General features: G+C 44.1%; 1 non-coding gene across 1 annotated transcript; it reads right to left on the bottom strand.

Annotated features, from left to right (window-relative positions):
- Positions 1-4383: 4383 nt before the first annotated feature.
- On the bottom strand, positions 4384-4457 carry Trnat-ugu. The gene has a single exon. It is a non-coding gene; the product is annotated as a tRNA-Thr (tRNA).
- Positions 4458-22299: the final 17842 nt, after the last annotated feature.

A 22299-nucleotide genomic window follows, 5' to 3' on the forward strand; every position in this document is an offset into this window, starting at 1 on the left:
TGGATCGATCTGATTGGCTGCTGCTGATGTCATCAGCCTATATAACCGAGAGACCGTAACAGCCCCGGCAGTCTCCTTCGCGCCACACAACGGCATGGCGCGATAGTACTGGGGCATTTTGGTCACACCGTCTTCCCCCATCGCGGCCAGTCTGATGTGTTCGACGTGGCCGTGCTCAAAGGTGTTGGGCACTTCACGTCCGCCACCGTTAGATGTGCCATGTCGTCCGATCACCTCCCGGTGGTCTTCGACATGGACGTCATCGGTGCATCTATGCCGTCCGACCGCCACAACTTCCGTGGCATAGACGAGGCGCGCTTTCGTGTCGAGGTCCTAGACCGCCTCGAGGGCGCGCCCGACCCCGCTGTGCAAGGGGCTGACGAAGCGTTGGCCTTCTTCACGCGGCACACACTGGCTGCAGCGGAGGCGGCCACCCCCAGGCGGCCAACTCCCGCCGCACATCCTAGAGGCGATCACAAACAAGAATCGCCTCTTTCGGGAGTGGCAGCTCACACGGCTGCCCGAGACGAAGCGCCGCCTCAACAGGGCGCGGCGCGAGATTCGGGCCGCCATCAACGACCATCGACATCGGGACTGGGCGGGCCTTGTGGCCACACTAACAACGACGGACGGCAGTGCTTGGCGGACCGCCAAGCGTTTCTTTCGTCGTCGCCAGCGAGTCCCGCCTCTCCATGCGGGTGCGAACGTTGTCTGCGAGCCAGATGCGAAAGCCGGCATCCTCGCGGACACGTTCGCAGAAAACTTTCAACCTGTTGATGGTGTGGTCGATCCCGATCACGTCCGTCTGGTGGCAGACCGCCTGCCGGTTTTCCTCGCTGCACGGGAGGAGGACGACGAGATCGAGCAAATCACAGCTGAGGAAGTGGACCTGCAGCTCCGTCGACTCAACCCGAAGAAGGCGGGTGGCACGGATGGTGTCACCAACTGCCTGTTGCGGATGCTTCCGCCGGAGGTACACCAATCTCTGGCGGACATCTTTAACAGCATCCTCCGCTGCCATCCCCAAGAGCGGCAAGGATCCACGCCAGGCCGCGAACTACCGGCCGATCAGTCTGCTCCCGTCCCTCTCAAAAGTGTTTGAGAGGTTGTACGCGGAGCGGCTGCTGCGCCACGTGACGGAACAGCAACTCATTCCCGAGGAGCAGTTTGGCTTCCGGTGCGGCCACTCTACCACGCAGCAGCTGTTGCGCCTCGTGGAGCAGGCGATGCGAGCGCTGGAGACGCGGGAGTACCTGGGGGCGGTGCTTCTCGACGTCCCCAAGGCCTTCGACTGCGTGTGGCACGACGGCCTCGTGTACAAACTTTTTGCGCACGGGGTACCGACGTCGCACGTAGTCCTGCTGCGCTCGTATCTCTCGGGACGCACTTTCCACGTCCGAGCAGATGGAGGCACGTCCACCGACCGGCAGATTCGAGCGGGAGTGCCGCAGGGGTCGGTCCTCGGCTCCCTGCTGTACTCCCTGTACACCGCCGACGCCCCGCGGGTGGCACGCGTGGAGTTGGCCCTTTATGCCGACGACACGGCGTTGTTCACCCGCAGCATGAACGCAGCCGAGATGCGCCGTCGCCTCCAGCTCGGACGTGACGTCCTGGGCGCCTGGTCCACGAAATGGCGCTTGAAGTTCAACGCTGAGAAGAGTCAGGCTGTCATCTTCAGCTGAAAGAGGCTGCCACCGGACCTACCGCCGGTCACGATCATGGGGGGCCCCATCCCATGGTCGCGGACCGGCAAATACCTCGGGGTGACGTTGGACAGGCACCTGACGTGGCTGCCACACGTCCGAGACGTCAGAGGGCGGGCAGTGGGGCGCCTTCGTGAGCTTTACCCACTGCTCAACCCTTCATCGACTCTTCCTCCACGCCATGGCCTCACCATGTATCTGTCCCTCATCCGGCCGGTACTGGAATACGCGGCTGTGGTGTGGGGTAACGCGGCAGCGACGCACATTGCGACGCTCCAACGCGTGCAAAATAGGGCGCTGCGACTTGCGCTCCACAAGCCGCCTCGCTATCCGACGAGGCTGCTCCATGAAGAAGCTGGGATCCCCTTCCTGTGCGATCGCTTCCGGCAAATCGCCAGACTGTTCTACAGCAATGCAGAACGGTCTGGCAGCCGCCTGATTCGTGGTTTGGGCCGTCAGGTCCACCACAGGCCAACGACTCGTTGGCCAGACCTACTGCGAGAGTAATCATCTCTTGCCGCCCGATGTCGAAACAAAGGGCGTCACAATGAACGACGCCGAGTGAGGACAGCTCAACCCGTTAGGTCCCACTGCACCCCAAAGAGGTCACCGCAGGAACAGCAGCTCCGCTGCTTAAACTGCCTTTACACCTGGCATATGTAGCCAGAGTTTTAAAGTGAGTGAGTGAGCCCCGGCAGTCAGTGAACTCCTGACGACGATGGCGGAGATGGCCATCGAAAGCTCGAGGATTTTATTCGAATTGACGCGGCTGGAAAACCGAGAACGTTTTATTCATGTATGCCGTCGCGAAAGACTCCGAGGACAATATTTCTGATTACATGTCCATGAGCAACGATGAATAAATTCTGGGTGGACCCACGTTCTGGCAAGTGACATAAAGTTGTCCGTGAGAAAAACATGGAGATGTCAAATCCACTCCGCAGTTTTTAATGGACTGCTCCTGTGACTTGTTAATTGTACTGACAAGTGCAAGTCTTTTTGGAAACTGCAGTCTCTTCAAGTGGAAGGGGAGATCTATTGGAGTAAGTGGCATCTCTTGAACTACGTATGGTAAAATGGTATATTTTTGTAGGCTACATTCAGCGGCGTTGTGGATAGTGTCTGTGAAATGTGTTGCAAATTTAGTTAGTAGCAAAGAAGTAACAAAATATAAACGTCATGCACAATACGGCAGTTGTTCATGCATCTCAGTGTTTATGACGTCACATCTCCTGAAGTATGTGTGGTACCATGACACAATTTTGTAGATGTATTTAGCTGCATATGTAGATATTGTCTGAGAAAATCTTTGCGAATAGAGTTAGTTGCACAGCAGTAATAAATTTAAGCGTTATCTCTTATACTGCAGGTTTTCATGCATCTCATCGTCTATGACGTCGTATCTCCTTAAAATGGATATGCGTACCAACCCTTTTTTTTTGTAATCGGCCCAATGCTTTTGGAGGAGATGTGGAACATACACACATACATATATCCGTTTTTATAATATATATATATATATATATATATATATATATATATATATATATATATGGATTTTAAAATGGTTCAAATGGCTCTGAGCACTATGGGACTTAACTTCTGAGGTCATCAGTACCCTAGAACTTAGAACTATTTAAATCTAACTAACCTAAGGACATCACACACACCCATGCCCGAGGCATGATTCGAACCTGCGACCGTAGTGGTCGCGCGGTTCCAGACTGTAGCGCCTAGAACCGCTCGGCCACACTGGCCGGCATGGACCTTAAAAAGGCTTATGATTCAATAGATAGACAAACATTATTACACACTTAGGGAAGTTCAAGATTGACAGGAAAACAAGGTCAATTATTCGACAGGCATTAACAGATACAACCTCCAAAGTTAAATTCTTTGGAGAAACATCAGAAGCATTTCATATCCATACTGGTGTTCGCCAAGGGGATAGAATGTCCCCCCTTCTATTTAACATGGTTCTGGAAAAAATTGTGAGGACATGGGAAAAGGAAATAAAAGGAATTCAGCATCGTATTAAAAAAGAGCAGAGAGTCAGGGTAAAGTGTCTGGCTTTCGCGGACGATCTTGCCATTCTAACGAAAAATGGAGAGGAAGGCAAACTTGCATTGGAAAAACTACATGAAATCTCACAGAAAACTGGGCTACAAATCTCCTACGATAAAACACAGTATATGGAAAGCAAACCTGTAGATAATCTCCCCATTACTACCCAATACGGGAATGTGACCAAGTTGCCCACTTCAGATATCTGGGAGAGATAATCCAACCATCAGGACTGAACTCAATAGCCAATAGAGATAGAATCTCCAGATTACAAAAAGCATATAAGATCACTTGGTGTCACTATAATAAGAAATCTATTTCTGTCAATGCAAAACTAATACATTACAACACGATAGTCCTACCAGAAGCACTTTATGCTGCAGAATTTACAGTGATTCATGGTCTTACGAAGATCAGAGAGATTGAAAAGCAGGAAAGGAAAATTGTGAGTAAATGGACCAGTGTTTAGGGAAAGAATTTGGATGAAGAGGCCAATACAGAGATTTACCAAGACATAGAAACAATAACAGACGCTGGAATTAATGATGACTAGCTGAAACCCTCAGCTGTCGACAGGTGTTGTTGACATACCTCGATGTGGACAGTTGAAAATGTGTGCCCCGACCGGGACTCGAACCCGGGATCTCCTGCTTACATGGCAGACGCTCTATCCATCTGAGCCATCGAGGAACAGATGAATAGCGCGACTGCAGGGACTTATCCCTTGCACGCTTCCCGTAAGACTCAAATTCCCAACTGTCCACAATTCTACATATGTAATGTACCTTATAGGCATTTGCCCATCCACTCATTACTCGCGCACGCTTTGGCGATTCCCGTAAGAGTTTGGGCAACCTGTGCGCATTCGCATAGACGAAGGTCAATGGCTGGGTAGCCATTAACTATATATGGGAAGCGTGCAAGGGATAAGTCCCTGCAGTCGCTCTGTTCATCTGTGACATCGGTGGCTCAGATGGATAGAGCGTCTGCCATGTAAACAGGAGATCTCGGGTTCGAGTCCCGGTCGGGGCAGACATTTGCAACTGTCCACATCGAGGTATATCAACAACACCCGTCGGCAGCTGAGGGTTTCAGTTAGTCATCATTTATTCCAGGGAAAAGCTGCATGGTCATCAACAGTGTTCTGTTCTTTCGAGAACAGTTACTGTTTCACAAATAACAGACACCATTAGAAAGAGAAGGATGAAATTTTATGGACATATCAGCAGGATGAATAAAAGCAGGCTCACAAAGCAAATCTTTGAGATAGTAAACAAGAACAAAAACAAGACAAAGTTGATCACTGAATCAAAACAAAACATTAAAGAACTGAGGATCACACAAGACAACATAAACAATAGAGAACAGTTTAGAAACATCATAAAGAAACACACACTTAAGAGCATACGGAGAACAGATCGGGGAAAGATGGTCGGAAGAACGCAAGAGAGAACACAGTGAGCGTATTAAGAGAATTGGGGAAGAACGAAGAAAGAAGAAGAAATGATGACTACTTAAGTTCAGTCGCTCTCTTAAAAGAGAATAATCGAAAATAATAATAATATACGGATTCCATATCGGCATTACGTTAGATTTCGAAACGTCGAATGGAGTGGCCAAATGTCATCTTTGTGGACGTGTCATTTCAAAGTGTATTATTGGAAGATGACCTTCAATGGCCATTAGCTGGACTCGCACCAAAGTCTGAGAAGCACCTGCGAGACAGCGTCAGCCTCTGCTGAGGATTCTTAGTGAGTGTCTTCTGCGGGGAAAACCGCGTTCTCTCACGGCCGGCGACACGGCTCGCAAACAACTACAAAAGGCCAGGGAGCGGGCTACCAGGCGATTATCTGCTGTTTGTTTACTGTTGTCGTCAAAGCTTCCGGTCTGGAAATCCCTGCGTGCACCTTTGTGGCCTCATTACGTACCGTCCTCAGAAGCCGTCAGTCAAACACGACTTCAACAACTTCCTGTGAACTGAAGATACTTCGCCAGCAATTAACAGGTTGAGGGAAACCGTGGCTAAGCAGCGAAATACAGGCGACTTTTAGCGACAATGCATGCTGAAGAAAAAAATAACATCCTGTAATGAAAATTATTAATTAAACTGCGGTCTAACTCCGCTTTCACACTGCGACTTAAGCATTGTTTGCAAGTACTGCCCAATACGCACACTTCGTTATTGCTAATATAGGTATCGATACTAAGGATTTGATAATTTCATTTGCGTACTGTATGTGTGTGTCGTTATTGGAATTTGTAATGGTATGATGGGGGGTAAGCTTTCAGCACTAGTTCAGTGAGTATTAAAATGTATGAACTATTTCTGTAGTACACAGGAAACACCAGTGGTAAAAACTACGTATTATGCGCTATCTGTAATGGACACAACAGATTTGAGGAACATTAACCAGCAACACCCATTAACTAAAGTGGTTCAGATATTCCAATGTACGGGTTATATTAAAAAAGTAACGATTTTTTTATTTTTCGTCCATAAAACAGTTGTCCCCATTCAAAATAATCCCCATTAGACTTACAATTTTTATAACACTTAAGGGAAAACAGCGATCTTGTAATCTATATACAATTAGTGAAGAAACAGTACTGATCGCGATGGTAATTTTTATTAAAATGACCGGTTTCGGCCTAGGCTTAGGTCATCTTCAGACATCACCATCAGCTGAAGTTGACCATGGGTAGAACAGTCAGTTGACCTCAGTCCCTGTAACTGATTTCAGCGACTGAGGTCAACTGGCTGTTATACACATCGTCAACTTTAGCTGATGGTGCTGTCTGAAGCTGGCCTAAGCCTAGGCCGAAACCGGTCATTTTAATAAAATAACGATCGCGATCAAGACTGTTTTTCAGTGATTTTATATTACACTTAATCCAGCGCCCGATACATCTGGAACTCGATCTTTGAGATAGTTTTGGCTCTCTCAGCGATGCATTTTTAATCTCATCTTTGCTTGCAAAACGACATTTTTTAAGATTTTCTTTATTTTTAGGGAGGGAAAAATGCCATATGGGGCCACTTCCGGCGAATATGAAGGCTGGGGCGATATTGCAGTATTGTTTCTCAATAATTCACGGAGACGCAACGACGTTTGAACAGGTGCGTTACCGTGGTACAGAAGCCATGAACTGTTTCGCCACAAATCTGGGCGTTCTTTTTGAGATTTCTTCATGCATACTGTACTGGACTTGCGCTCAGTACATTGTGCTTATAATTAAACTTTCGCGACTAGAGAGGGTCCGCATGAAAAGCGAGTGATCGTAGGACAATGAGACTTTGTGGAAACAATTGTAAGGACTTGTGGAAGAGAAATAACAAATAAGCCACTGAAAGAAACACATATTAATTGCCACGTGAGATGGTAACGTATGTTAATCATGTACCATGATTTTCCAGATTACAAACGTTTCACAGTGTGACGACCATCTGCGTCCACGAACCGCACTGCAGATACAATTTCACAACTGTCCGCAACACTTTTCGAACGGTGGATCGTGGAATGTTCAGCTGACGTGACACAGCTCGTCCACTGCTTGAAGATCGCACATTGTGTCCAGTATTCTTACCGTTGGCAACAATAACAACTTGAACAATTTGTGGCGCAATTGACCATCGGCCTCTCGCAGGAGCAATTCCCAAACCGCCAGTTAATTCGAACTTCCGAAGCATGTTCTTCAACCATGGTGTGGAAAGATGACCTCTCCGATACTCGCAACGAGCCTGTAGTTTTTTTCAGAAATGATTTTATTGTACCGTTACTAGTCTCGGGCCTGAGTTTATCGTCAGACGGCAGCGCTGATTTCTTGGCAAGTTTTATATTTGTGTCTTCATGAGAAGTTCTCCTTTACATATTATAAGAGACACGTGTGATTCTCTTCTTCGGTCCGTGCTGTTCCATGAGCTAAACTAAATATCTTGTATTTAATTCAGATTATGGATCAGCGTTTGGACATCATTCCTATAAAGCTGGGTACCCATACGGCAAATAGTTTTCCATCTACTGTCTCAAGTAGCGAAAGTTTAACTATAACCACCCTGCACTCCTTACTAATAGTTATACCTTGTAGCAAGAACCCATGGTGTGAGTTGCCGTTAAAATCGAACAGACTGAGCGTAACCTATAACGTTCCCACTTGACTGCATTGTCGAATCCCTTTCGGTCCTGGCGGCCCAGAATGCTTGTTCTGGGGTGACTGAGCCTTAGTTTCAACAACTGTTAAAAAACATTTCAGTAGTTCTGCATAGTTGCTGGCTTCTTCTAACTACTTCTGAGCAACTTATAACTATTTTTGTTTCAACAATTTAGAGAAAGTTCTGCTGACACACGTTTCACACCCCCTCCACCTGAAAAATGCATGACATGATCCAACTGATAAGCCAATACCATTAGCGATTTCTCTGACTGTGATTCGGAAATCGTTCATTTCTTACATTTTTTCCACAGTTTCATCGGTTGACGATGTTCTACGGCGTCCAGGGCGCTCGGCAACTTCAGTGTCTTCACGGCCTTCATAGAAAGATTTGTACAATTTGTGTAAACCCTTGTTTTACTTAGAACAGATTCACCAGAAGGAATACAGGGTGTATCAAGAACAATCATCTGATTTAAAACATCATAACTATTATGTTATTTTAGATATGTGTATGAACAACGTACTGTTGGAAAGAGCAAACTCTCGAGTTTTACATGGTTCCCGCTACGTAGCAGCAGTGTGTGCCCACTTCAATTCTAGTAAAAATCGTGTCGGGACAACAGAAAACGCTTTGTGTTCTACGTTTTGCGCAGTGCACATTAGTAATAAGTGTTCAGCGTGACTTTCGTACTAGGTATGGTGTGGATCCTCCTACAGCACACAGCATTAGACGATGCCATGAACAATTCCGAGAAACAGGTTGTTTGTGTAAAATCAAATCGCCGGGCCCTCCCCGAGTGTCTGACACAGACGTCGAACTCATCCGCCATAGTTTCACAAGGAGTCCGCAGGAATCCGTTGGGCGTGCGACAGCTCAACAAGCCCCCGATGTACATCACGTGTGTTGCGTCGACGTTTACACATGAAACCATACAAAATTCAGCTACTGCAAGCTCTTAGCGAAGGTGACAAACAACAACGTATGGAGTTCTGTAATTTCGTTCTTGGCAAGATGGAGGATGCAGTGTTCTTCCACACTTAGTGTTTAGTGACTAGGCAACATTCCATTTAAATGGAAACGTGAACCATCATAAGTTGTACAACATGGGAGGGACTTTCCAAAATTTAATGTGATTTGTGCAGTTTCACGGAAAAAGGTATATGATCCATTTTTCTTTGTCGAGGACACTTACTGGAAGCACATATCTCAATATGCTTGAGAATTTTCTTTTCCCGTAGCTGGAGACTGAATCGAGCGACTTCATTTAGCAGCAGGATGGTATACTACAACACTGAACGATGGATCGGTCGAATTGGCCTTACATTACTGGCCTCCAACATCACCGGACCTGACTGTATGTGGTTATTTCTCACGGGGGTTTATAAAAAGACTCTTTTTATATGCCTCCATTACAGCATTGACATGTGCCGTGCATCTCAAGAGGGCCATATTGAGCACCTATGAAAAGCAATGAAAAAAAAAACTTTTTGACTTTCCCTTTCATCAAAAAAACAAAATTCACTGTATGTGTTTACTAGATTCAAAAATACAGGGAGTTACAAAAAGGTACGGCCAAACTTTCAGGAAACATTCCTCATACGCAAAGAAAGAAAATATGTTATGTGGACATGTGTCCGGAAACACTTACTTTCCATGTTAGAGCTCATTTTATTACTTCTCTTCAAATCACATTAATCATGGAATAGAAACACACGGCAACAGAACGTACCAGCGTGACTTAAAACACTTTGTTACAGGAAATGTTCAAAATGTCCTCCGTTAGCGAGGATACATGCATCCACCCTCCGTCGCATGAAAGTCAAGAGGGTTGAGGTCAGGAGAGCGTGGAGGCCATGGAATTGGTCCGCCTCTACCAATCCATCGGTCACCGAATCTGTTGTTGAGAAGCATACGAACACTTCGACTGAAATGTGCAGGAGCTCCATCGCGCATGAACCACATGTTGTGTCGCACTTGTAAAGGCACATGTTCTAGCAGCACAGGTAGAGTATCCCGTATGAAATCATGATAACGTGCTCCATTGAGCGTAGGTGGACGAAACTAAAATGAGCTCTAATATGGAAATTAAGCGTTTCCGGACACATGTCCACATAATATCTTTTCTTTATTTGTGTGTGAGGAATGTTTCCTGAAAGTTTGGCAGTACCTTTTTGTAACACCCTGTATAGACGTGCCAAACGGATGATTCTTTTTGATACACCCCGTATTTTACATTTATTAAACTTTTTCATTTTGTTTCGTTCTCATGGCAAAATTTAACGCAAAAGCTGTTGTTCATTTTTCTACTAAATAAATAATCGCCGATACTATCAAAACACAGGTAACCAAGATGAAAGAGAAAGTCTGGCATCAACTGAAATCGAGCACTGATATAAATCCAATGGCGACAAGTAAACATTACTTAGTGCCCCTGTCCGTCATCCTCTTTGCTCGCTGCCTCATCTGCTTCCCACAAGAGATCGAGTGAAGAGTGCATCCGTATTGAAGGCATCTTATTTGCCCTCATGGTGCATATATTTATATGTCCTAAAGAACAGGTGCCATTCATGATTCTGCAGCCGTATATATTATACATGACGAAAGATAAATTTCTACACCAGCTGCAGTCGGGCATTGATTAGCCAGCGGCGGACGAGGACTCGAACCCGGATGTCTCGCTTAACGCGAGCGGTCGCCTTAACCACTTCGGCTACCCTCGATTGCAAATAATTATGCCTTCGGTGCGGACGCTTGCAGGAATCCGGTGAGGCTGCAAGCGACGAGGGCAATGGACGGGGGACATTACGTATGTAGTTTCCGACAAATGGCAAGTTGGGTTGGACGGGAAGCGTGCTCGGATAGTAGTAGTGATTAAGGCGAACACCCACGATAAACAGGAACCCCGGGTTCGAATCCTGGGCCGTCACAAATATTCTCTTGTCGATTCTGGATTCATTTCAATACCCTATTGCAGCCAATGTCGGAGCTTTCCTTTCGTCATGTCTCCGGCTGCAGGGTCATGAATGTTTCGGACATGTCTAAAAGAACTGACACCACGCATACAGATAAGACACTTGTTACCTGTTTGATGGCTGATAACAGCCTAATTACCGAATGTGGCTAACACTGCACGTATATAGGGTGTATCAAAAAGAATCATCCGTTTTGACATGTCTATATTTCTGAAACTATTGAACATATGCAATAAATTTTGTACTTTGATGAACAGGAAACTCAATAAGTTGTTTTTCGTACCTTTTTTTAGGTGTTCAATACGCTCCCCCCTTGAGATGCACGGTATATGTTATTGCGATATTCCAATTATTCCCACACTGCAGCGAGCATGTCTTGACTGCTGTTATGCGATGTCTCAGTTCATTCATTGTTGTTGGTAATGGAAGCAAACAAACAGTCTTTTATAAACCTCCACAAGAAATAATCACATGGTCAGGTCCGGTGACCTTGGAGGTCTGTTGTCATCAGTCCCCTAGAAATTAGAACTCCTTAAACCTAACTAACCTAAGGACATAACACACATCTATGCCCGAGGCAGGATTCGAACCTGCGACCGTAGCGGTCGCGCGGTTCCAGACTGAAGCTCCTGGAGCCGCTCGGTCACAGCGGCCGGAGCCAGTTATGTAAGGCTGAATCATTTGGTCCAGTGCGATCGATCCACCGTTCACTCGGGGACGGCCCAGCGATTTACCTTTACACAAATAACCTGTTTCTCGGAATTTTTCATGCCATCATGTAATGCTCTGCGGTGTTGGAGGATCCACACCATACCCAGTACTAAAGTTACGTTAAACAATTATTACTGACCTGCACTGCGCAAAACGTAGAACACAAAACGCTTGCTGTTGTCCCGATTCCATTTTTACTAGAACTGAAGTGGGCGCACACTGCTGCTACCTAGCGAGATCCATGTAAAACTCGAGAGTTTGCTCTATCCAACAGTACGTTGTTCACACCCATATCTCAAATAACATAATAGTTATGATTCTTTTTAAATCGGACGATTCTTCTTGATACACCCTGTACTTTTCAGATATGTGTGTTTACGAACACAAGAACGAAAATATCGCACGAATCGGACTAATATAACTCGAGAAATGACACAATTCCCGTTATTTTTTGAGCAGACTTCGTGTGTGAACTAATTTTATTTTTTTTCGGTGCATTTCATGAACATCTATGAAAGCGTGTGATCTACATACTGTTGTTTACTTCTAAAGTACTAGGAGATTTATGAACTTTAAGAAAGGCCACATGTTTAGTTAAAATAACAATACAAACAGAATACGACACTTTATGGTGCTTTGCGAACCTACAAACGTTAAACTTTTCGTTCAAACCCCGACATTATAACGTCCCATAATGTGGAAATTCCTGAAGCAGATGAAAGAATCGCAGGAGTTCAATCTTGACCTTTTGTGGTAAGAACTAAATACTAACACAGCAAGAAAACATCGAGCTCCACATCATTAACAAAAGATAACAAACGATTCTGCGAGCAATCGAATATTAAGCGCGAAGTGCGTAATGACCCGTCGTAGAGGAAATTGATAGTAAACGCACCGTAGCAGTCAACGGTCGTCGTTAGAGCAGGGCAGGAACAATAAATTGTCCTTCTTCTGTTTGTATCTGCGAATGTACTTGTCACCTTTCAACAACACAAGGAAAGCATGCGTTTGCGCGTGAGTGTTTTGCCGAAAACGAAAGACGCGCGTCAGGGAACATAACCTCCAGCCCTTGTCATTTGGCCGACAAGAGTCGGATCTGATGACGGAATTCATAGCGTCTAAACTGTTATTCTAGATGTACAAAGTGGTTCAAATGGCTCTGAGCGCTATGGGACTTAACACCTGAGCCCATCAGTCCCCGAAGGCAGGATTCGAATCTGCAACTGTAGCAGCAGCGCGGTTCCGGACTGAAGCGCCTAGAACCGCTCGGCCACAGCGTTCGGCTAAATGTACAGTTCTGGTGGATAAATTACTAAAAATATCAGAGCACACCATTAGTAACCTCAGTAGTAGCCTCTGATTAATACTTTTTGATTCTGATGAACTGACAAATCTTGCGCGAACTCAAATAAAGTCTCCGACATAGAAACGATAACCCGTGGTGGTGAACGTCCTTGTCCTCTTGCTTGAATCCCGTTTTCTTTCCAAATACCAAAACTTCACATATTTCTAAACGATTCTTCATACAAATTAATAAGTGAAGTTCTATTCTTATCGTTCGTATGAAAATACTACCGCCAAACAATTTCATTAAACAAGACATACGAGGACAATAAAATCTAATTACACTTCACAACTAGTACTAACCTCCATAAGGTATCTAAGGATTTCAGGAGGATCAACAGAAATAATTTGTTTTGAAACTCTAAATTAGCAGCTCAGGTTTGTACGCCTATCGTCGATTTCAAAGTAACGAGGCGTTGTTACCGGTTTTAATCTTGGCTTAAGCTGTAATTTACTCACAGATTATTTTTCAAAGCAGAATACAAAATCAGGCAGTTACATATGAATATCAAGCATATGTGTTTACTGCGCGCGAACAGAAAATTTAGAAGCATATACCTTTCCCCCGTGTCGATATCGACCAACTACTTTTCGTTTCTCATCACTGTGTCATTCCATCATTTGTGCTCTGAAATCGTTAAACACAATGTTGCCGTCCCCTCACGGAGAACATGCTTTGAGACTAGGTCATCATCACTAAGTGAACTTTGCGCAACACACTGAGGATATTACAATTCAAAGCAACCCTTTCAAATATATGCACAACTGGAGCGAAGAATGCCACGAAATATTATTTTAGGCGCATAGAATACGCGTTTGTCACTATCATTTTACAGATACAAGAAAACTGATTGCCGTGGGCTGGAAATTTTTTCAACATATCATTAAATTAATTCGCCCGCTTGGCATTTATAGTTACAATCACCCAACAATGGAAATGGAAATAATCAAATCAAAATTATTAAATAAACTATGATATGAAACTAGACTCATACACCGATAGTTCATGCAGACGTTTTCGTACAAAGAGCAAATTCCATAGCAATAACAATACTATATTAAAAATAGGTTCAAAATGCCGTATGTATAACTAAACTTCTGCTCACGTGCTGACCTGAATTGTTAGCGGAGCTTTCGCGTCTGGTATGGTAAGTCAGTGGGGTAACAGGACGGGTATTTAAATATATTAATATCTATGACTCTATCACTCAACGTCTGGATATCTTATTGTTAGTGCTTTGGACTTGCGAGAATGACAAGTGACTAACATAGGCCAACTCTAGTAGCACGGGGACTTCTTATACACCGTACGCGGCGAGTTTGTATTTAATTTGTGCGGAAGGCATTCTCTCGCGGTTAAAAATTCCGACATCACTGCTGAAAAGCAATCGCGTCTGTTGTAATACCTTAGGATTTATTCGACTGTGGCACTAGTGTTACTGGACGACTACGAGAGAGATCCATTGGCGCTAACTATCCTGTGTTCGCTGTCCACGGCTTCGCTTTCCTGCTGGTGGCCGGCTTTTCCGCTAAAACGGATCCGACAAGAAGAAATAGGTGAGTACCAGACCAGGCTTTTCGCCCTCTACTTTCAAGGAGCTGAGGTAAGTGCCAATGATCCTCATCGCCATTTTGATTGATTATAACAGTAAAGCACAGAATCTTCTATAGTGTTAATGAAGCGCTATTGATCCGTACAAAGCGAGAATAGAGCTGACGCTTCTGAAACATTGCAGGCTTGTTATAAAACTTGGTACAACTTAGTTTTTTACTGGTAGGCAGTTCGACAATCTTTATTTACATTGTTAGTCTGTAAAAATCACTCCGGTTTCCGCCGCTCGGAGGTTCACTGAGTGACAAACTGCCTTATGATCTTTAAAGAAGACAGACCTATCTGAAAACTGTGGTAAAGATCTGTTTTCTGAAAGTTTTTCTCTCTACACTTTTCTTCGTCACCTAATTAATCGTAAAACCAGTATAATTTCTAGTAGCTAATACAACAGCTTAGAAGCAAAAACGTTTATCTCCGTGACACAGACTTTACATAAACGTTCGTTAAACAAATATGTTGCGATGTCCTTCTAAGTTAATTACTTAACCTTCCATTTGGTGCGTTAACTTTGGCGACACCGCTACTCGCGATGCATCTCTTGGATGCAGGCGACGATTCTTGTGTCAGAGTGTTCGTTTTAATTTTTTGAAGATTGTAGTTCTCTTTGTTGGCATAAATATGGCACATACAGACCTGATCATCAGGCTCATTATGTTTTAATAGCTGTACACATAGACCCAAGTTAATTATATATTAGTAATTATTCAACCAATTGTGTACCACATTTGTTACTTGCTGAGGCAAGTCCTGTCTTGTTTTTCTTTGCTGACTCCTGTTTTCATGTTCATCGTTTTTTTTTCTTTTTTCGTAGTAGTTTGATTCTGAATATCACCAGCACTGACTTATCATCTGGTAGTTTTGTTACTAGTGCACTTCTTTGAGGTGTCCTTCTTTTGAGATGGTCTTCCAGTGGAGTCAGAGCCAAAACTTTGAAGTACTCACGCCTGTCTGAATATCTATACTTGTTGCTCAAGAAAATTACCCTTCCGTTGAAGCCTGCAACGTTTAGCATATGGGAAAAAAATCAGCACAGGTCACCTCCTTGCTGACGTAGCTTAGCTATAGTAGATTGCACAGAAGTTGTCAAGTGCGTCAACCCGGGTTTGATGTCACTACATCATCTTGGACAGTTTCCAGCCACTGGCTGGGTCTGTCGGGAACACAAGCCTCTCCATCGTGTTCTGTCTTTCCACCATTCCCCCTCTTCCACCTTCGTCCAGTCCTCTCCTCTTCTCATCACACATTCCTTCACTCCCTTCACCCATCTATCTCTTGGTCTTCCTCTGGGCCTCTTCCCCTCCAGTTGCAGATCAAACATCCTCTTTGGAATTCTTCCCTCATCCATTCTCTTCATGTGTCCATACCACTGCAGTCTTGATTTTTCTATCCTGTCCTGTACTGGTTCCTCCTTTAGTCTTTCCCTCACATACAAATTTCGCAATCTGTCTCGTCTTGTTACACCCAACCTGCTCCTCTGGAACTTCATTTCACTAGCCTGTATTCTACTTTTGTCGCTTTTGTGCATTACCCATGTCTCACTTCCGTATGTCAATATGGGGACAAAGTAGGTTCGGTATATAATTCCCTTGGATTTCTGTGGCACCTCCTTGCTCCAAATAAGCCCCCTAATGCATTTGTAGAACTGCCCTGCTTTTCTGCATCTTTCATTTATTTCCATTGCGTTTCCCCCCTTACTTTCAATCACGCTTCCCAGGTACTTGAAGTTCTGTACCACTTGTAGTTTTTCCCCTCCACAAGTTATATCCACATTTGGCCTATTCTTCTTCCTTGTTGTGACGATTATTTCACTTTTCTTTGCAGAGAAATGCATTCCATATTGTGCTGCCGTTGCCTCCCATGCATCTAACTGCTCTTGCACCTCCTTCACGCAATTTCCCCATAACATCAGGTCATCGGCAAAAAGCACTGCTTTCATTTTATGATCTCCAATTGCATCTGATACTTGCTGTAGGATTTCATCCATAACAATAATAAACAATAAAGGCGAAAGTGCACTTCCCTGTCGCAGCCCATTTTCCAGCTTGAACCATGCAGTACGTTCCCTCCCCACTTTCACACAACTCTCACTTCCCTCATACATTTTTCTGACTTTTCGTGTAATCTCTTCATCTATCCCTTTTGCGTTCAGCACATCCCAGAGCTTGTCCCTACAGATACTGTCATACGCCTTCTCAATATCCAAAAAGGCCATGATTAAGTCCTTCCCGTACTCATAGTGCCTTTCCTGCAGTTGCCTTACCGCAAATATGAGGTCCGTTGTTGATCTTCCCGGTCTGAAACCGTACTGCTCCTCTTGCAGTCTACTTTCAATACTGCTTCTTATTCTCTTCTCCAGCATCTTTTCATAGATTTTTCCACAGTGGCATAGCAGGGTGATTCCTCTGTAGTTCTCACATCTCCTTTTATCCCCTTTCTTGAAGATCGGGACTATAATTCCTTTCTTCCAATCCTCAGGAATTCTGTTCTCCTTCCACACCACCCTCAGCACTCTGTATAGCCACTGGGTTCCTACTTCTCCTGCTGCTCGTATCATATCCACTGTTACTTCGTCCCAACCTGGTGCCTTGCCCCCTTTCATCCTCTTTATGGCTTCTTCCACTTCATTCCAAGTTAGATCATCAATTTCCCCACTATTATAATCGTCTGCTGCCTTAGGCTCTCCATCGCTGTTAGTTACCTGCTTGGCAGCATTCAACAGATCTTCAAAGTACTCCTTCCAAATCTTTTTGAGCTCATGCATTTCCTCCACAACTCTTCCATTATTATCCATGATCCTCAGGCACTCGCTTCTGTCATTCCTCTTATTTCTTACCATGGTGTAAAGTACTTTTTTGTTCCCTTCACTGTCCTCTTCTAACATTCTTGTCCATTTTTCCATCCACTTCTTCTTCTCCGCCCTTACTATGGTCTGTGCCGCTTTCTTGCTTTCCTTATATTTTACCCTAGCTTCCTCTGTTCGGGTCTGGAACCATTCTCTGAAGGCTTTGTTCTTTCGAAGTACTGCCTCTTTACATATGTTGTTCCACCATGGGGTTTCCCTACTTCTCCTCTTTGTGCTAGTTCTTCCGCACACAGTCTCAGCTGCCTCAACTAGAGCCCTCTTAAAATCGCCCCATTCTTCTTCCACTGTTCTCTGATCTTCCTTTGGCAGCTTCTTCCTGATCAGTGTCTGGTACTGGGTCCTCCGTTCATCCTCTTTCAGCATCCATGTCTTCAACCTTTTCTCCTGTATATCTGTTGCCCTCCTATCTTTTTTCTCTCTTAGGGTGGCTACCAACAGCCGATGGTCGCTGTCTAAGGCCTCAGATGGTATGACCTTAACATCTGTGAGGCTGCTCATCATCTGCCTATCCACTAGTACATAGTCTACTACTGAAGTTTGGGACCAGTCCCCACTGTACCAAGTTATTTTGTGACTACTCCTCTTCTTGTACCACGAATTTGCGATCGCCAGCCCATTCCTCTTGCAGAATTCCAGCAACAATTTTCCTTCTCTATTTCGGTTCCCCCAGCCCTCTGGTCCCATTATCTCCTCGAATCCTTTCCTGTCTGTGCCAACATGTGCATTGAGGTCCCCTATTATAATGAAACATAAATTCTGGATTTTCCAGTAATCCTTCCGAAATATTTGATGAGAGTTGTTGACCTATCAGTATTGCCATGTTGTTCTTAAGACTACTAGTATTATTTTTTTGTTGTATTTTGATGTCACCAAATAATTTTCATAACTTTCCTGCCTTTCATTATTTTCCTCGTCAACAAATTCATGATCTTTAGCTTAGTCTACAGATCTTGTTTCAGTTGTGTATACAAAATGATGTTCAAAAGGTACCTGATCATCGAAAAGACGGCGAAATACCCCTTTCAGACACTTAGGGTTTTCTAAATCATAAACGTTGCTCGTTTTCAAAGATAAGATTCGTGGTAATAAAGAAACGTATCCTCATTTCCAAGACAATAACAAAAACTACTGACTGGAGCACGCTCTAAACAATGTTATGGTTCCATACAATAGCGGCAATAATGCGTTTGCCTATCTTGTGACCTCAGCATTGTGGAGATTAGGTTGAAACTTCTGTGAAACAATAATAAGGGTATGATGTAAGATGTCCTGGGGCGGCAGTCACATATCTATATTTATTGCAGTAACATTGAAGAAAAATTAACCCATGTGTCTCACTGACTTACACGTGACTGGCGAAGGTTAAGAAAGGAAAGGACTAAAAGAGAGAAGACATTGTGAAGGTATAGACTTAGCGAAGCCTGTACATGATTATTTTCTAGTATTGGCACAGTTTTCTAAGGGAAGAGTATCTTCCATTCATTTTCCACTGGGCTTATTCGACATTCTCGTGTAACTCATGAACAAGTATATAAACGTATGAACACGAGAATTTCAGTTCACACTTAAATCTTTCGACAGGGTTTCCTGTGTTCGTAGTGTAGAACTGACGCGGCGGTTTTTACTATGAATGATGGCGGAAAAATATATTCCACGTTTCCGAGTGTGGCTTCCTTGCAAGGCAACAGAATTAGCAGTGAATGAACAACATTCGTAATTTGATGTAACCAAGCAAGAGTACGGTATACTCTTATCTTTTAACGTTTCAAGGCTAATATTTTTCTAACGATAGGTATATCATTTACATGACTGAAGTTTACGAAATTGTGTCCCTGGCCAAAAACTTTGTTGCACTCTGTACCTGAATACTGGCTAATACGGTGTTTCACAATTCCTACTACAATCGTCTAGCGGTTGTAGAGGGAACTCGGTTTCTATGAGGAACACGTGTTCGGAAATGTGCCACAAAAATGAGAACACCGGATCGCTTTCAAATCTGCTAATTCACGGTACGAACATTGCTGTCACATGAGCTCTGACCAGTGTGCGCTACACCAGGGTTTCCCAAATTGTGCTCTGCAGAACATTGTTGTTCCGCGGGAAGTGAATAAGTGCTCCGCGAAAACCTATTAACTTAATGACATGGCGGTTTTTCTTTTTTTCGACATTTTGACGCTACTGTTGTTTTTTGTGGTATTAGTTATGGTTTAAAATTTAGCTATCACGGAGTAAAACATTTTTTTCTGATTTTTTTAAAATTTTATCAATCTTCAAAATAAACAAGGTGTTCCATCAAAGTAGCAGGTACAGTCTACAGAATTCTCGAAACGTTCCTTCAGTGTAAAAATTTGGGAAGCTCTCTCTGTAGGAGCTGCGCTCCACGTGGCGACACAGCCGTTCGTTGCACAACATGTATCTGTGGCGCATGCATTCATACACACCGACCACAAACCCTGGGGCTGGTCCGTGCATCACCAGCTGTCAGCTCTCCTTGTTGCTAACGTAACAGTTTGTTCCAGCCATTGTTGTAGTCGGACGAAAATGGTGTGTGACGCACTGACGCGATCCGAGAAAATGTTTTCGATACATGCGTTCTGCAGCTCTACCGTCGCATACCATAGTGTAGAGCGAGTGATTTGAAGGCGATCCGTTCTTCAAACTCGTTTACATACAAAGGGTACATTTTCAAACATGAGCTCCTTACGAAAATCTTATCTATCAAATCCCCTATACAGCACCGAGAAGCCTGTAATACGAATTGTGAAACAACATATATACGAAAAACTGCTTACTATTGTTTCTTCTTTCCAGCATTTTGTCTAGCTCAAATTGCAGAGAACAAAAATATGTTTTCACCTTGAGTAACCCACTGCTTGGTATTTGAACGTTTCATTGTTGATTTGTTTTAAACATTTGAACAGAAACTGTGGTTACGATAACTATTAACATGTCAGAGTGAACATTTAGAGGTAGCACATTGGTTGATGTGTCAGCAAGATTGTGAGCTTTGCTAACGCCGTAAATCTAATCAACATTTTTTCGGAGCTTATTCTCACCATTTTACCACTCTGTATAACAACAATTTCAATTAAAACTGTGTGCCGGGCCCAGATCGAACTCGGGACCTTTGCCTTTCGCGGACAAGTGCTCTTCCAGCTGAGCTACCCAAGCACGACTCACGCCCCGTCCTCACAACTTTACTTCTGCCAGTACCTCGTCTCCTACCTTCCAAACTTGACAGAAGCTCTCCTGCAAACCTTGCGGAACTAGCACTCCTGAAAGAAAGGATACTGCGGAGACATGGCTTAGCCATAGCCTTGGGGATGTTTCCGAAATGAGATTTTCACTCCGCAGCGGAGTGTGCGCTGATATGAAACTTCCTGGAAGATTAAAACTGTGTGCCAGGCCGAGACTCGAACTCGGGACCTTTGTCTTTCGCGGGCAAGTGCTCTACCATTCGCAGGAGAGCTTCTGTAAAGTTTGGAAGGTAGGAGACGAGGTACTGCCAGAAGTAAAGCTTTGAGGAGGGGGCGTAAGTCGTGCTTGGGTAGTTCAGATGGTAGAGCACTTGCCCGCGAAAGGCAAAGGTCAGGAGTTCGAGTCTCGGTCCGGCACACATTTTTAATCTTCCAGGAAGTTTCATATCAGCGCACACTCCGCTGCAGAGTGAAAATCTCATTCTGGAAACAATTTCGTATGTGTCTGCAATATTTGCTTTCAATTGACCATTCTGTTTCTGAAGAATTTTGCAATTTTTTTCTATGACATAGCCTGCGTTACACGAATACAAAAACCTTAGCGCAAAAACTTTAGAACAGTAGACAGTGAACTGTTGAAATACGGCGTCCATTGAACAGTGCGATTCAGAGATAGTGACTGACGTGATTATGCGTTTGTGACGAGACATGAGCTATGGAGACTTGGAGCTGTCGTCTGAAATACTGTATTATACTGTTAAGACCTTCTCGTGAGAGATAACATATAAATTAATGAATTTTTTCTACATGAAATTTTCTGCTAGTTCTACACGGCTCTCTACATGGTTTTTATTTTACAAATCATTCACGATGAGCCCATTCCGGCAGATTTCCATTATCATGTGCTCTTACAAGTAATATCGTTGCTGCCATGTCTGGGCTTTTTTTAGAACTATTAGACGTACGTTGGATACGTTTATCTGTCCAAAGAAAAACAGCATACATAATAACTAATTAAAGTAGGATATACGTCTCTAACGTACATCTAAGGAGAAACTAATAATTCCAAAAAAATGATCGGACATGGTAGCAACTATATTACATGTACGAGCACCTGATGATGATGCCAATCTGATATTCACAATAATCGCGTCATTGTTGGATTACATTACAATAGTGGAGGTTTGGCAGAAGTAACGATTGCGAACTTCCCCTATCATACTTTTCCATCTCTGAGAGCTTTTCGCACTAGGTCGAATATTGACTTTCTGCCAAATCTAACATAGTAAACCGTTTATTTCAGCGAGTATTGTTCGATTGTTCCAGTGTTCTGTCAAGAGCACTGAGAAGGCCACCTTGCTTTACGTAAGTTAAAAGTTCTTTCTGCGCAGTCGAAAGAGCGTGATCTTGCAGGTATTCGACGCACACGTATTCCGCATTAAAAGCATTTCGTAGCATTGTATTTAACGTGAGGCAGGAACAGCTTGACCAGTCGTAAAACGCATATCCTTCAAAGCAGTCTCGTGAATACCAAGAGACGTAAATCGCCTTAACCCTTCCGCTGCTATAGACGTGCTCTCTGCTTTCCGAGCTCAGGGCGGCTTCTGTTATGGCTGTAGTGCTCGCCAAATGCTGGTGCCTGTGCTGAGAAACAGTGTTCCGGACGATAAGAAATACTTA

This window comes from Schistocerca piceifrons, chromosome 7, assembly GCF_021461385.2.
Source record: "Schistocerca piceifrons isolate TAMUIC-IGC-003096 chromosome 7, iqSchPice1.1, whole genome shotgun sequence".
Lineage (NCBI taxonomy): Eukaryota > Metazoa > Arthropoda > Insecta > Orthoptera > Acrididae > Schistocerca > Schistocerca piceifrons.